The sequence below is a fragment of the Elephantulus edwardii genome, unplaced genomic scaffold, assembly GCF_000299155.1.
Source record: "Elephantulus edwardii isolate Elephantulus edwardi_28Jun2011 unplaced genomic scaffold, EleEdw1.0 scaffold00121, whole genome shotgun sequence".
NCBI lineage: Eukaryota > Metazoa > Chordata > Mammalia > Macroscelidea > Macroscelididae > Elephantulus > Elephantulus edwardii.
In genome coordinates, this window is record NW_006399871.1 from 7,388,144 (window position 1) to 7,399,749 (window position 11,606).

Here is an 11,606-nt window from a genome sequence, read left to right on the forward strand (position 1 = left end):
TCTTGCAATCAGGGTGATTAATTTGCAATTAATAACCTTTAAATGACTATTACCTATGTCCAAGATCCACTTGAACCATTGAAAAGTTATTCCTCCCTTATAGAATTTGATACACATTTTTAACTGTATGTGTATTTTTTTCTATCGCATTGAGTCACAGTTACAAGTTCACAGGGCATTACATTCTTGCTTTATAGAACCAAGAGATTGACGTTCAGTTAGTGGAGCCAGGGTACCATCCCTAAGTGCATGAAGACTTGTTCTAGAATCCTTCCAGGATTGATTCCAATTCCAAAAATTAGAACTACTGAAAGGCATAAAATCAAGTATTCCTAAAGGCATGGGGTCAATTATATCCCAAAGCAAATGACACACACACAGGCCATGTCAGGCAAGTTTTGTGTGTTTGGTGTTTTTGGAGAGGGAGAAATTTTATATGATATTTCACATCGTGTCCTAAAGGTGGCGCCAAAGATCTCTAGAGGAGGGACTAAAGACAATTGGATGTGGACTGTTGGTTCAAGTGTCACCACTGTGAAAGGCACTGGAAGGAGACAAACCTGGTGGGAAGAATCTGGTGCTCACGTCTCTCTCATTTCACACATTCTTGTTGTTGTTGTTAAGTGCCATCAAGTTGTAGGCAACTTATTTTGTTGTTGTTGTTGTTATGTGCCATCAAGTCGCTTGCGACTCATAGCGACCCGATGTACAACAGACTTAAACTCTGCTCTGTTCTGTGCCAATAGCACCATCTCCGACACACCCATCCCAATTACCCCAGTCACTGAATCAATCCACCTCATAGAGGGTCTTCCCCTCCTGCACTGTCCCTCCACCCTACCAAGCATGATGTCCCTCTCCAAGGACTGGTCCCTCCTTACAACATTGTCCAAAGTATGTTAGAGAAAGCCTCAGATTCCTTGCCTCCAAGGAGTAGCCCGGTTTAACCCTTTCCAGGATGAATCTGTTTGTTTTCCTAGCAGTCCATGGTACTCTCAAGACTCTTCTCCAGCACCACAGCTCAAAGGCATCAATTCTCCTTCTTTCCCCCTTAGTCCTTGTTCAACTCTCTGATGCATAACAAGTGATTGCGAAGACCATGGCCTATATCAGATGCATCTTAGTCTCCAGAGAGACACCATTGCTCTTCAGTAATTTGGAGAGGTCCCTAACAGCAGACTTTCCCATCACAATACGTCTTTTAATTTCCTAGCTGCTGTTGCCAAGAGTGTTGACTGTGGAGCCAAGCAAACTAAAGCTGTGAACAATCTCAATCCTTCACCATCCATCCTGATGCTGCCAATTGGTCCAGTGGTGAGAATCTTTGTCTTCTTGACATAGAGCCTCAATCTCTATTGAAAGCTGCAGTCCTTGACCCTCTGTAGCAAGTGCATGAGGTCCTCATCAGTTTCAGCAAGCAGGGTTGTGTCATCTGCATAATGCAGATTGTTGATAGATCTTCCACCAATCCTGACCCCACATTTCTCCTCATAGAGCTCAGCCTCCCGGATAATCTGTTCTGCATACAAGCAATTCACAGTGACCCTATAAACTAAAGACCTGAACAATTGTATAACTTTCATCCTTTCTCCAGGCTCATAGGGTTTCTGGAGGCAAGCTATTGTAGAAGTGGATGCCACTCCTGCTTCCAAGCTTGTATTAACTGGGGAGCTCCACCAAACACTGTCCACCATGGGTAATCATTATCGCATTTGGCACATCAGTGTCACAGTGTTCAGGTTCACAGCAACCATGAGTTACCTCTGTACAGCAAGCAGACAGACCAGGGCTATACAACGTAGAATGTTTGACCAAAACCAATTAAAAACAGGCCTGAGGGCTGGGGATTAAAATCACCCACCTTTGGCTTGATAGCATCACTTTCTGTCTACTAGGCCAACTGAGCTCTCTTTATGCTGTTGTTGTTAAGTGTCATCAGGTCATAGGCGACTCATTAGCTACCTTGAAATTCTTCATCTAGCCTCTCCACAAGGTCTATAAAGCTTCTTTGTGGTCTTCACACAGTCTATGTAGAATACTAGGCAGTAATCTCTCTTTTCTAAGCTAAAGCTGGCTTTGAGGTTCTCTGTGCATTAGATTTGTTGTTGTTGTTTTCTTGCTGTGTTCTGTCGAATCGGATCGGACTGGCACAAGAGGAGATTGCCCCTCCTTCTCCAGCAGAGCATCTGGTGGATTTGGACAGCATGCTAATTATTATCTACACTTATTCCATTTGCTGTTTTGATATGATTGTGGCGTGTTATCTTTGTGTCCTCAGAAATGGCGTAGAATCTCATGGTGTCACAGGAGTGTCAAGAGACTACCATGCGGTCTTTTCCACCTATGTCCTTTCTTGGAATTCCTCTCCACAGACCTGTATCCCTCTGGACTATTGTAACTTATAGAGTCTAAGGTGGTCTGGAAGCTCAGGCTGCAAAGGACTGTTGTTGTTCTTGTTGTTGTTGTTTATGTGTCCTTGAGTCTGACCTGACTCATGGCTGGCCCTCCAGTGGGTTTTCAGAGATCAAAAATTGCCTAAGAGGAGCTTGCTCATTCCTTCCCTGAAAAGCACCTGGTGAATTCAAACTGCCTGCCTTGGTGTTGGCAGGATAACTCGTTAACCAGAAGGCCATTAGAGCTCCCTGCAAAGGAAGCTAGGACATAAGCAGTTACTCGAAATAAGAAAACAATAGATACAGATTCTTAGAATTGGAGTGAGATAATTAGGCTAGCAGCCAGATGATGATCATTGATAAAGTCCGAGTGCCAGGACCTGGTGGACCGGGGAATTGCAGCTCTAGAATTCATCTTGATCCTGGGAGGGGATTCAGACCACTTATAATCTGTGTATTGCAAAGTCTGACCTAGTTTTGCTAAGTTCCATGGTTTTGTGTCTAGCTTACTAGAGCTTTCAGAGTTGCAAGAGATAGACAGCTTGAGATTTCTATGTTGTTTTTGTTAAGTGCCATTGAGTCAGGTGACTTAAAGAGACCCTGTGAATGAAAAACCTGAGCACTGTTCATAGTTTCCGGAGGCAAGCCATTTCGGAAGTGGATGCCACTCCTGCTTCCAGGCTTGTTTTAATCGGGAAGCTCCACCAAACACTGTCCGCCATGGGTAACCGTTATCGCATCAGTGTCACAGTGTTTAGCATCACAACAACCACGTTACCTCTGTACAGCAATGCACAGACCAGGGCTATACCACTTAGAAGAATGTCTGACGAAAAACAATTTAGGAGGCCTTATCACATGGCCCCACTTCCCTTAGTGAATCAACATTCCACACTAGTGCTCTCCACTCTCAGCCTCTGTAGCTCCTGTAGGTGACTTTTAAACTGGTCTCCAGTCGAGTCATAGGCTACTCATAGCGACCCTGTGAACGAAAGCCCCCTACACTTGCGTGTGGAACTTTCATCCTTTCCCCAGGTTCATAGGGTTCATTTCTCCAGGTTCGTTTTCCTTTAGTCATGCATTTATCTATTGCACTCAATTTAAATCTCCTGGACCGAGAGACTTGTATATAATTTGGAAAAGCCCCGTGAAACAAAAGTGTTGATCTCGATCTGTCTATGAGGCTCTCTTCCCCTGGAGAGCGCGATGTTCTTCTGGAGCAACTCTGACCTGGCTGGCAGTTTCCTTCTGGAAGGGCTGCCCAGGGAATTTAAAAAAAAAAAAAAGGTTGTGACTGAGTCAACACTGACTCATTGTGACCTCATTGGTGTCAGAGTGAAGCAGTGTTTCTAGAGCCGTCAGTGGTGGATTCTTCAGAAATGGCTCACCCAACTTCTTCTGTTCCAAGGTATCCCTGGCTGGACTTCAACCTGCAATCTTTGTCTCTTATCTGGTTTACCTTCCACACTCCCAGAGACTCCGCCTGAGAACAAGTTTAATGTAACTCAGACCCAGTGGGTGGGACCTGATTCACAGAACAAATTCGAGAACTCAGGCGTGCACCACCCTGCTTACGTATTAGACTGATAATCAGAAAGAGGCCTATTGAAACCCCACCAGCTACTGCGAGGGAGGAAAATGAGGCCATGAGATTTACAGCCATTCCATCTGACGTACTTTGTGCATGTTGCAAGGAGGGACCAGTCCCTGGAGAAGGATGTCATGCCTGGGAGGGTGGAGGGACAGCACAGGAGAGGAAGACCCTCGATGAGATGAACCGATTCAGTGACTGAGGTAGTGGGGCTAGGTGTGTCGGAGGCAGTAAGATTGGCTCAGGAGAGAGCAGAGTTCAGAGCTGTTGTACACAGGGTCACTGTGAATTTCATGCAACTAGACAGCACTTAACAACCTAATGGAAAGTCTGATCTACTCAAGCTCAGTGGTATTTGGTCTTGGTTTGGCTCCTTCACCCAAGTGCCCCTGCATAAGCGATCCAGGTTCAGATAGAGTGTGGCAGGGAGAAGAGATCTGAGGACCACGGTGTGCTTATCACCACGGTAAAGGCCATGACCTTCTGAGAGAAGTAACCAGATAGTGTCCAGTCTTTTTTTTTTCCATACATTGTTGTTAGGTGTCATCGAGTGACTACGACTCACATCTACCTCATGAACGATGGATTTGAGCCCTCTCCTAACCTGTACCATCCTCATCATCTCTGATACCCTTGATCCCGTTGCTGTTGTCACTGTGTACAGTCCATCTTATTGAGGGTCTTCCTCTCTTTTGCTGACCCTTCAACCTTTCTAAGCATGATGTCTTTTCCAAAGAAATAGTCCCTCCTAACATGTCCAAAATAGGTGAGAGAAAGCTTCACCATCCCTGCCTCCCAGGCGCACTTCCAAGGCAGCTTCTCCAGGACACAACTGTTCATTCTTTTGATACTTCATGGGATATTCAGTCCTCTTCTCCAACACCACAACTAGGGCCCTGTTTTGTAGATCTTATAGTAGGTTGAAAAGGATGTGTCCTGTCTCCATACCTTTTCAACCCGTATGCAGAGCAGATTATCCGGGAGGCTGGGCTCTAGGAGGAGAATTTGTGGCAACAGGATTGGTGGAAGATCTATTAATAATCTGCGTTATGCAGATGACACAATCCTGCTTGCTGAAACTGAGGAGGACCTCATGCACTTGCTGCAGAGGGTCAAGGACTGCAGCCTTCAGTATGGACTGAGGCTCAATGTCAAGAAGACAAAGATTCTCATCACTGGACCAATTGGTAGCATCAGGATGGATGGCGAAGAGATTGAGATTGTTCACAGCTTCAGTTTGCTTGGCTCCACGGTCAACAATCTTGGCACCAGCAGTCAGGAAATCAGAAAATGTATTGCGATGGGAAAGTCTGCTGTTAGGGACCTCTCTAAAGTACTCAAGAGCAACGGTATCTCTCTGGAGAGTAAGGTGCGTCGGATACAGGCCATGGTCTTTGCAATCACTTGTTATGCATCAGAGAGTTGGACAATGACTAGGGAGGATAGAAGGAGAATTGATGCCTTTGAGCTGTGGTGCTGGAGAAGAGTATTGAATGGACCATGGACTGCCAAGAAAACAAACAGATTCATGCTGGAGAGGATTAAACCAAGCTACTCCTTGGAGGCAAGGATTCTGGGGCTTTGTCTGACATACTTTGGGCATGTTGCAAGGAGGGACAGGTCCTTGGAGAGGGACATCATGCTCGGGAGCGGAGAGGGACAGCGCAAGAGGGGAAGACCCTCTATGAGGTGGATTGATTCAGTGACTGGGGTAATCGGGATGGGTGTGCCAGAGGCAGTGTGATTGGCACAGGATAGAGCAGGGTTTAGGGCTGTTGTACATAGGGTCGCTATGAGTTGCAAATGACTCGACGGCACATGACAGCAACAACAACAATAGTAGGTTGAAAAATGACAGAGGCCTGGGACCAGAACATGGGTGCTCACAGGTGCACCTGTGTCACGGGCAACATCATCTCTAGTGTTTGTCTTTTATGTATTTCAATGGTGCCACGTAGTAAAGGAGAGAACAGTAAAGAGTGCCGTAGGGTAAGTCAAAGTGCAAAGGACTCACTTGGCAGGAGGAGGGAATCCTCGTGCAAGGCTGGGGTGCAGGTGCTGATGGAGAAGGTGTGATTACAGCCGACTGGATGGCAGGAAGGAGCACTGAGTGGCCATGAGCGAGCTGGTTCGCAGAGACCAGCCAGACCCCCCACAGAGGAGGAAGTGGTTGTCACTGTGTGCCATTTAGTTGATTCTGACTCTGAGTGGACCTGCCCCATAGGGTTCCGTGTTGTTATTGTTGTTGTTATTGTATGTATACTGTGAAGGTGACAGGGAATGGCAAAGGACAAGCTGACAAAGGAGATCAATCAGTACTGGCCTTAACAAAGACTGTGGTGGGATAACAATAGAAACCAACCCTCAAGGAATGTGGCAAAACAACAGACTCAAGGAAAAGATAAGAGGTGGTCAAAGTCACCGTATCCATCAGAATTGACACACCAGCAGCTGTTTAGACCTCACTCCCTGCTAACAAAAGATATAGAAACCCCTTTGTAAGATAAAAACATGTCAGTCTGTCCTGACCAGTTCATAGTCTGTTATGAACGTCTAATACACTTCAGTTGCTTTCTCTTGTTCTCATTTGGTATTGCTGTCTTTTTTGTGTTTCCAAGTCAGAACTTTTTAGTTCTTACTCAAAGAGGCCCCTGGACCTCTTGGAAATCATCCCCTTGACAAAGTCAGAACCAAGTCATAGCTGACCCTCCCAGAGGTTTTCAGAGGCGGCAAACTGCACAGGCAGAGATTTCCCGTCTTCCACAGAGCAGCTGATGGATTCAAACCTCGGATCTTCAGTGGGCAGCACAACTCCTTACCGCTAACCCACTTCTCCTGGTTTGCACACAATCATACGTACACACTGTGTTTCATTCATGTACATTGTGTTTTATTGAATTAATTACTATTGATCAATGTCTTTTATCAGCCTGTCTCAGGTGTGTCAGACGGTAAGGTTGGCACAGGACAGGCAAGGTTCACAGCCACTGTTCATAGGGTCGCTATGAGTCATACTCAATAGCACATAACAACTCAGCAAGTCCCTCTTCCTTCACACGCCTCCCATCCATCCACTGACTTCTGTTCTAATGTTTCTCCCTCACTGTCTCTTCTTCCACCTCCTCTTCTCTCCTTCCCCTCCTCCCTTTTGAACAATTACACCTCTCCTGGTCCCATCTGCTAATTGAATAGACGAAAATCTTTGCAGAAGCATATAGACACTTGCTTCTCTTGCAAAGACAGCCCCTTATGGGCTCAGCAGGGCCTCCAGGCAGAAACCAGCAGGCAAGAAACTAAATTTGCCCTCGAGCTCCCCCTGCTGACAGAGTGCATCATCATTTCAAGCAAGGAGGAAATGTTTCAATATCTCGCGCGCACAACCCCAAACTCAGATGCTATCTAGTCATAGCTGACTCACGGGGACCCCACATCTTGCAAAGGAGAACAGGTCTCTCCACAGGGACCTCCAGGCTTGCTACTTAGAGCAACATTGCCAGGCTTTTCCTTCTTAGGAGCTCCTGGGCGGGTTTGCATTGCTGACCTTCTGGTGAGTAGGTGGGTGTTTAAGTATTTGTATCACCCAGGGTTGTTGTTTTTTATGTGTGTACCGTCAAATTGGATCTGACTGGTACAGGAGGCGACTATTCCTCCTTCTTCAGCACAGCATCTGGTAGATTTGAACCACACACCTCTGGGATTGCAGTGCAGTTTCCTGCCACTAGGCCGCTATACTTGGACCAAGAGGCAGTAGTCAGAATAGAGCAGGGTAACACTGCATGGTTCAAAATTGGGAAGGGTGTACGCCAGGGATGCATCCTGTCTCCATACCTTTTCAACATGTATGCAGAACAGATTATCCGAGAGGCTGGGCTCTATGAGGAGAATTGTGGCATCAGGATTGGTGGAAGATCTATTAACAATCTGCGTTATGCAGATGAGACAACCCTGCTTGCTGAAACTGAGGAGGACCTCATGCACTTACTGCAGAGGGTCAAGGACTGCAGCCTTCAGTATGGACTGAGGCTCAGTGTCAAGAAGACAAAGATTCTCACCACTGGACCAACTGGCAGCCTCAGGATGGATGGCGAAGAGATTGAGATTGTTCACAGCTTCAGTTTGCTTCGCTCCACAGTCAACACTCTTGGCACCAGCAGTCAGGAAATCAAAAAGCGTATTGCGATGGGAAAGTCTGCTGTTAGGGACCTCTCTAAAGTATTCAGGAGCAACGGTGTCTCTCTGGAGACTAAGGTGTGCCTGATACAGACCATGGTCTTTGCAATCACTTGTTATGCATCAGAGAGTTGGACAATGACTAGGGAGGACAGAAGGAGAATTGATGCTTTTGAGTTGTGATGCTGGAGAAGAGTACTGAATGTACCATGGACTGCCAGGAAAAGAAACAGATTCATCCTAGAGAGGGTTAAACCAAGCTACTCCTTGGAGGCAAGGATTCTGGGGCTTTGTCTGACATACTTTGGACATGTTGCCAGGAGGGACAGGTCCTTGGAGAGGGACATCATGCTTGGTAGGGTGGAGGGACAGCGCAGGAGGGGAAGACCCTCTATGAGATGGATTCATTCGATGACTGGGGTAATCGGGATGGGTGTGTCAGAGGCAGTGCAGTTGGCACAGGATAGAGCAGGGTTTAGTGCTGTTGTGCATAGGGTCGCTATGAGTCGTAAACGACTCGACGGCACATAACAACAACAACAACAACAACAAAAACAATCACCCAGGGACTCCAGCATCATGTCACAGCATAGCAACTGGAGGTGGATTTAGAACAGGGAGGCGTGAGGCTGGTCGCATGCACACCTATTCAAAAGGTGGGAGGGTTTGCTCTTGGGCTCTTGGGAACTTCGTTTGCAGGACTTTTCCCTGGGGTTGGCAGGCCATGGGGAGCAGAAGGAGAACAATCCTAACATCGTTGTTGAGGATGCCAATTTCCCCCCTGCCACGTGCATATTCAGGAATCAATATTTATTTTTACAGAAGTTGATATTTGTTTTGTCAGAAAAAGGATTATTTGTTGTTTCTACTTATAACAGAATTAAATTACTTTTAATAAAAGAGAAATTTGTTGCACAGGACACAGGTCACCACATTGATACCCACTGTCACCTGCATGATCACTCTTCCCAGATTGAATCGGTCTTTTTTTTTATTTAGATCTGGCGGGGATCTGAAAAGATAGGGCAATGGTGGGCATAGTTTAATGTTGATTCATTTTATAAAATATAATGAATTTTTTAAAAATGTAATGAATGAGAATGATTGAGTGAGACACTGTAAATGAAGGATAGTGAAACACAATGTATATGAACTTTGTAAGCAAGTCAGTATAAAATAAAAATTTATTTTTTATTTAAAAAATACAAAAAGAAATGCCTTTGCTTTATTTCAGTTTCAGACACAAATTTCTGTTATGAAGACACGCTATGCAGTTTAACTGTTAACTCTCTGATGTGATTCTGGTATTATGTATTTTAAAACATTTAAGTGGGGTTTTTTAAAGAATTTTTTTCACCTTCTCCTACCCATCTAATCATTATTGGAGTTTCTTGCAGTTTATTTTCTCTCTAGTATTTCAGGAAATTATGGTGCCAGGTTCAATCTCTGATAATCACCAGTGTAGAGTCCTCCCTGGTGTGCCAATCTCAACTAATGCAGAAGAGAGACCAAAAATGTTTTCATTTCACTAATTTGAGAGAGGCTGAAGCTGTCTTCCTGATCTAACAAATGACACCCGTGGGACATCTTGCCTGGTTAAGGGGAAACAGTGCACCTGGTTTAGGGAGGCCCGAGAGCGTTAACACAGAGGTCAAACAATCAACAGTTAAACCAACATGTTCCATCGACAGTGTTTCCTGAACAAATAAAAGCTTCCTGAAAAGAAAAAAAGAGACCAGCCCTGGGCCAGAGTGTAGACACAGCTTCATCAGAACTGAAGAATAAAGAAGCTGCACTGCACTCCCAGAGGAACACGGTTCGAATCCACCAGATGCTCTGCCGGAGAAGGAGACGCAATATCCTCCTGTACCAGTCAGATCTGATTTGACGGTACACGAACACAAAATAAAAATAAAAAAAAAAAAAAGAACTGAAGAATAGGAAGGAGGACACAGAAGGCGTTAAAAGTCTTCACCAGTGGGGAGCTCTGGTGGCCTAGTGGCAAGGAACTGCAACTACAATCCTAGAGGCGCATGGTTTGAATCCACCAGATGTTCTGCCAGGGAAGGAGCGACAATCTCCTCCTGTACCAGTCAGATCTGATTTGATGGTACACACACACACACACACACACAAAATATATATATATATATATATATATATATATATATATATATATATATATATATATATAAAGTCTTCACCAGTATGTGCTTGGCTGTCCAGAATTACACCTCTGCTCTGCTTGGAGTCACTCCAAGAAATCACCCTTCTGTGTTCCTTCCTGTGTGTTGACTCTGCCACACAGCACACAAAGACAACATTTAAAAACAAGACTTTGCCTCTTTCTGAGACATCATTGCAGAAGAAAGAAGGGACATGTTTGACAGCCAGAAGCCAGAGACCAGCACACAGCAATTCCTTCCTTACACACTGAAAGACACACATCATTTGACGCGTCTCTATACCCTAAGACCACCACACCTCCATGACTGTCTTGTGGCTATGGGAGAAGGAGAGGGCTTGGGACATTCAGGGAGGCCTGATGAGATCTCCCCCCATGCAGCAGGGAAGAGAACCCTGGGCTTGGTGGTGAGCTGGCAAACTTCAAAATAGCTCATTGAAAGGAATCTTAAAATATGATAAAAGTTCCCTATTTGTTTGTACAGTGTTAGAGATCTAGGAACAGGACCGTCACTGTGAGTTGAAAGTTTATAGACTAGAGCATGTGACCTGAAGTCCTGTGAATGATGAGGGGAACTGCCTCTTGAGTGTCGGGTCACAGAGGAGCAGCCTGTGCCTCCAACTCCTGCCTCCGCACATGGTCGCCTTCAGTTCCCTAGCAACCCTTACAAGTCACCTCCACGTCCCACCGAGTGTCCCTTTTCCTCTCAGTTTGTGAAGACTCAAAGAATAAGGCCACATGGCAGAGAAGAGAGTACATGGGGCTGAGAGCCAAGGGCCCCTCTCCTCAGCCCCGCTGTCAATTCAGCTTGGGTCTCCTCCCTGGCCTCAGAGTCCCTAGCTATACAATCAGAGTCAGTGCAACGCTATCAGAAAAGGCTGGCGAGTTCTGGTGGCCTAGTGGCAAGAAGCTGCACTGCAATCTCAGAGGTACACAGTTCGAACCCACCAGATGCTCTGCTGGAGAAGGAGGAACAATCTCCTCCTGTACCAGTCAGATCTGATTTGATGGTACACTCAAAAAATAAAGAAAGAAAGAGAGAGAGAGAGAGAGAGAGAGAGAGAGAGAGAGAGAGAGAGAAAGAGAGAAAGAAAGAAAGAAAGAAAGAAAGAAAGAAAGAAAGAAAGAAAGAAAGAAAGAAAGAAAGAAAGAAAGAAAGAAAAGACATAAAAACCTGCACATAACAGTGGCATAACAGTCATTCTGAAAGTTTGAGGACAGTGAAGTTAGTGCTTGGCGACTGATCAAAAACCCTGTGCTTCACCCG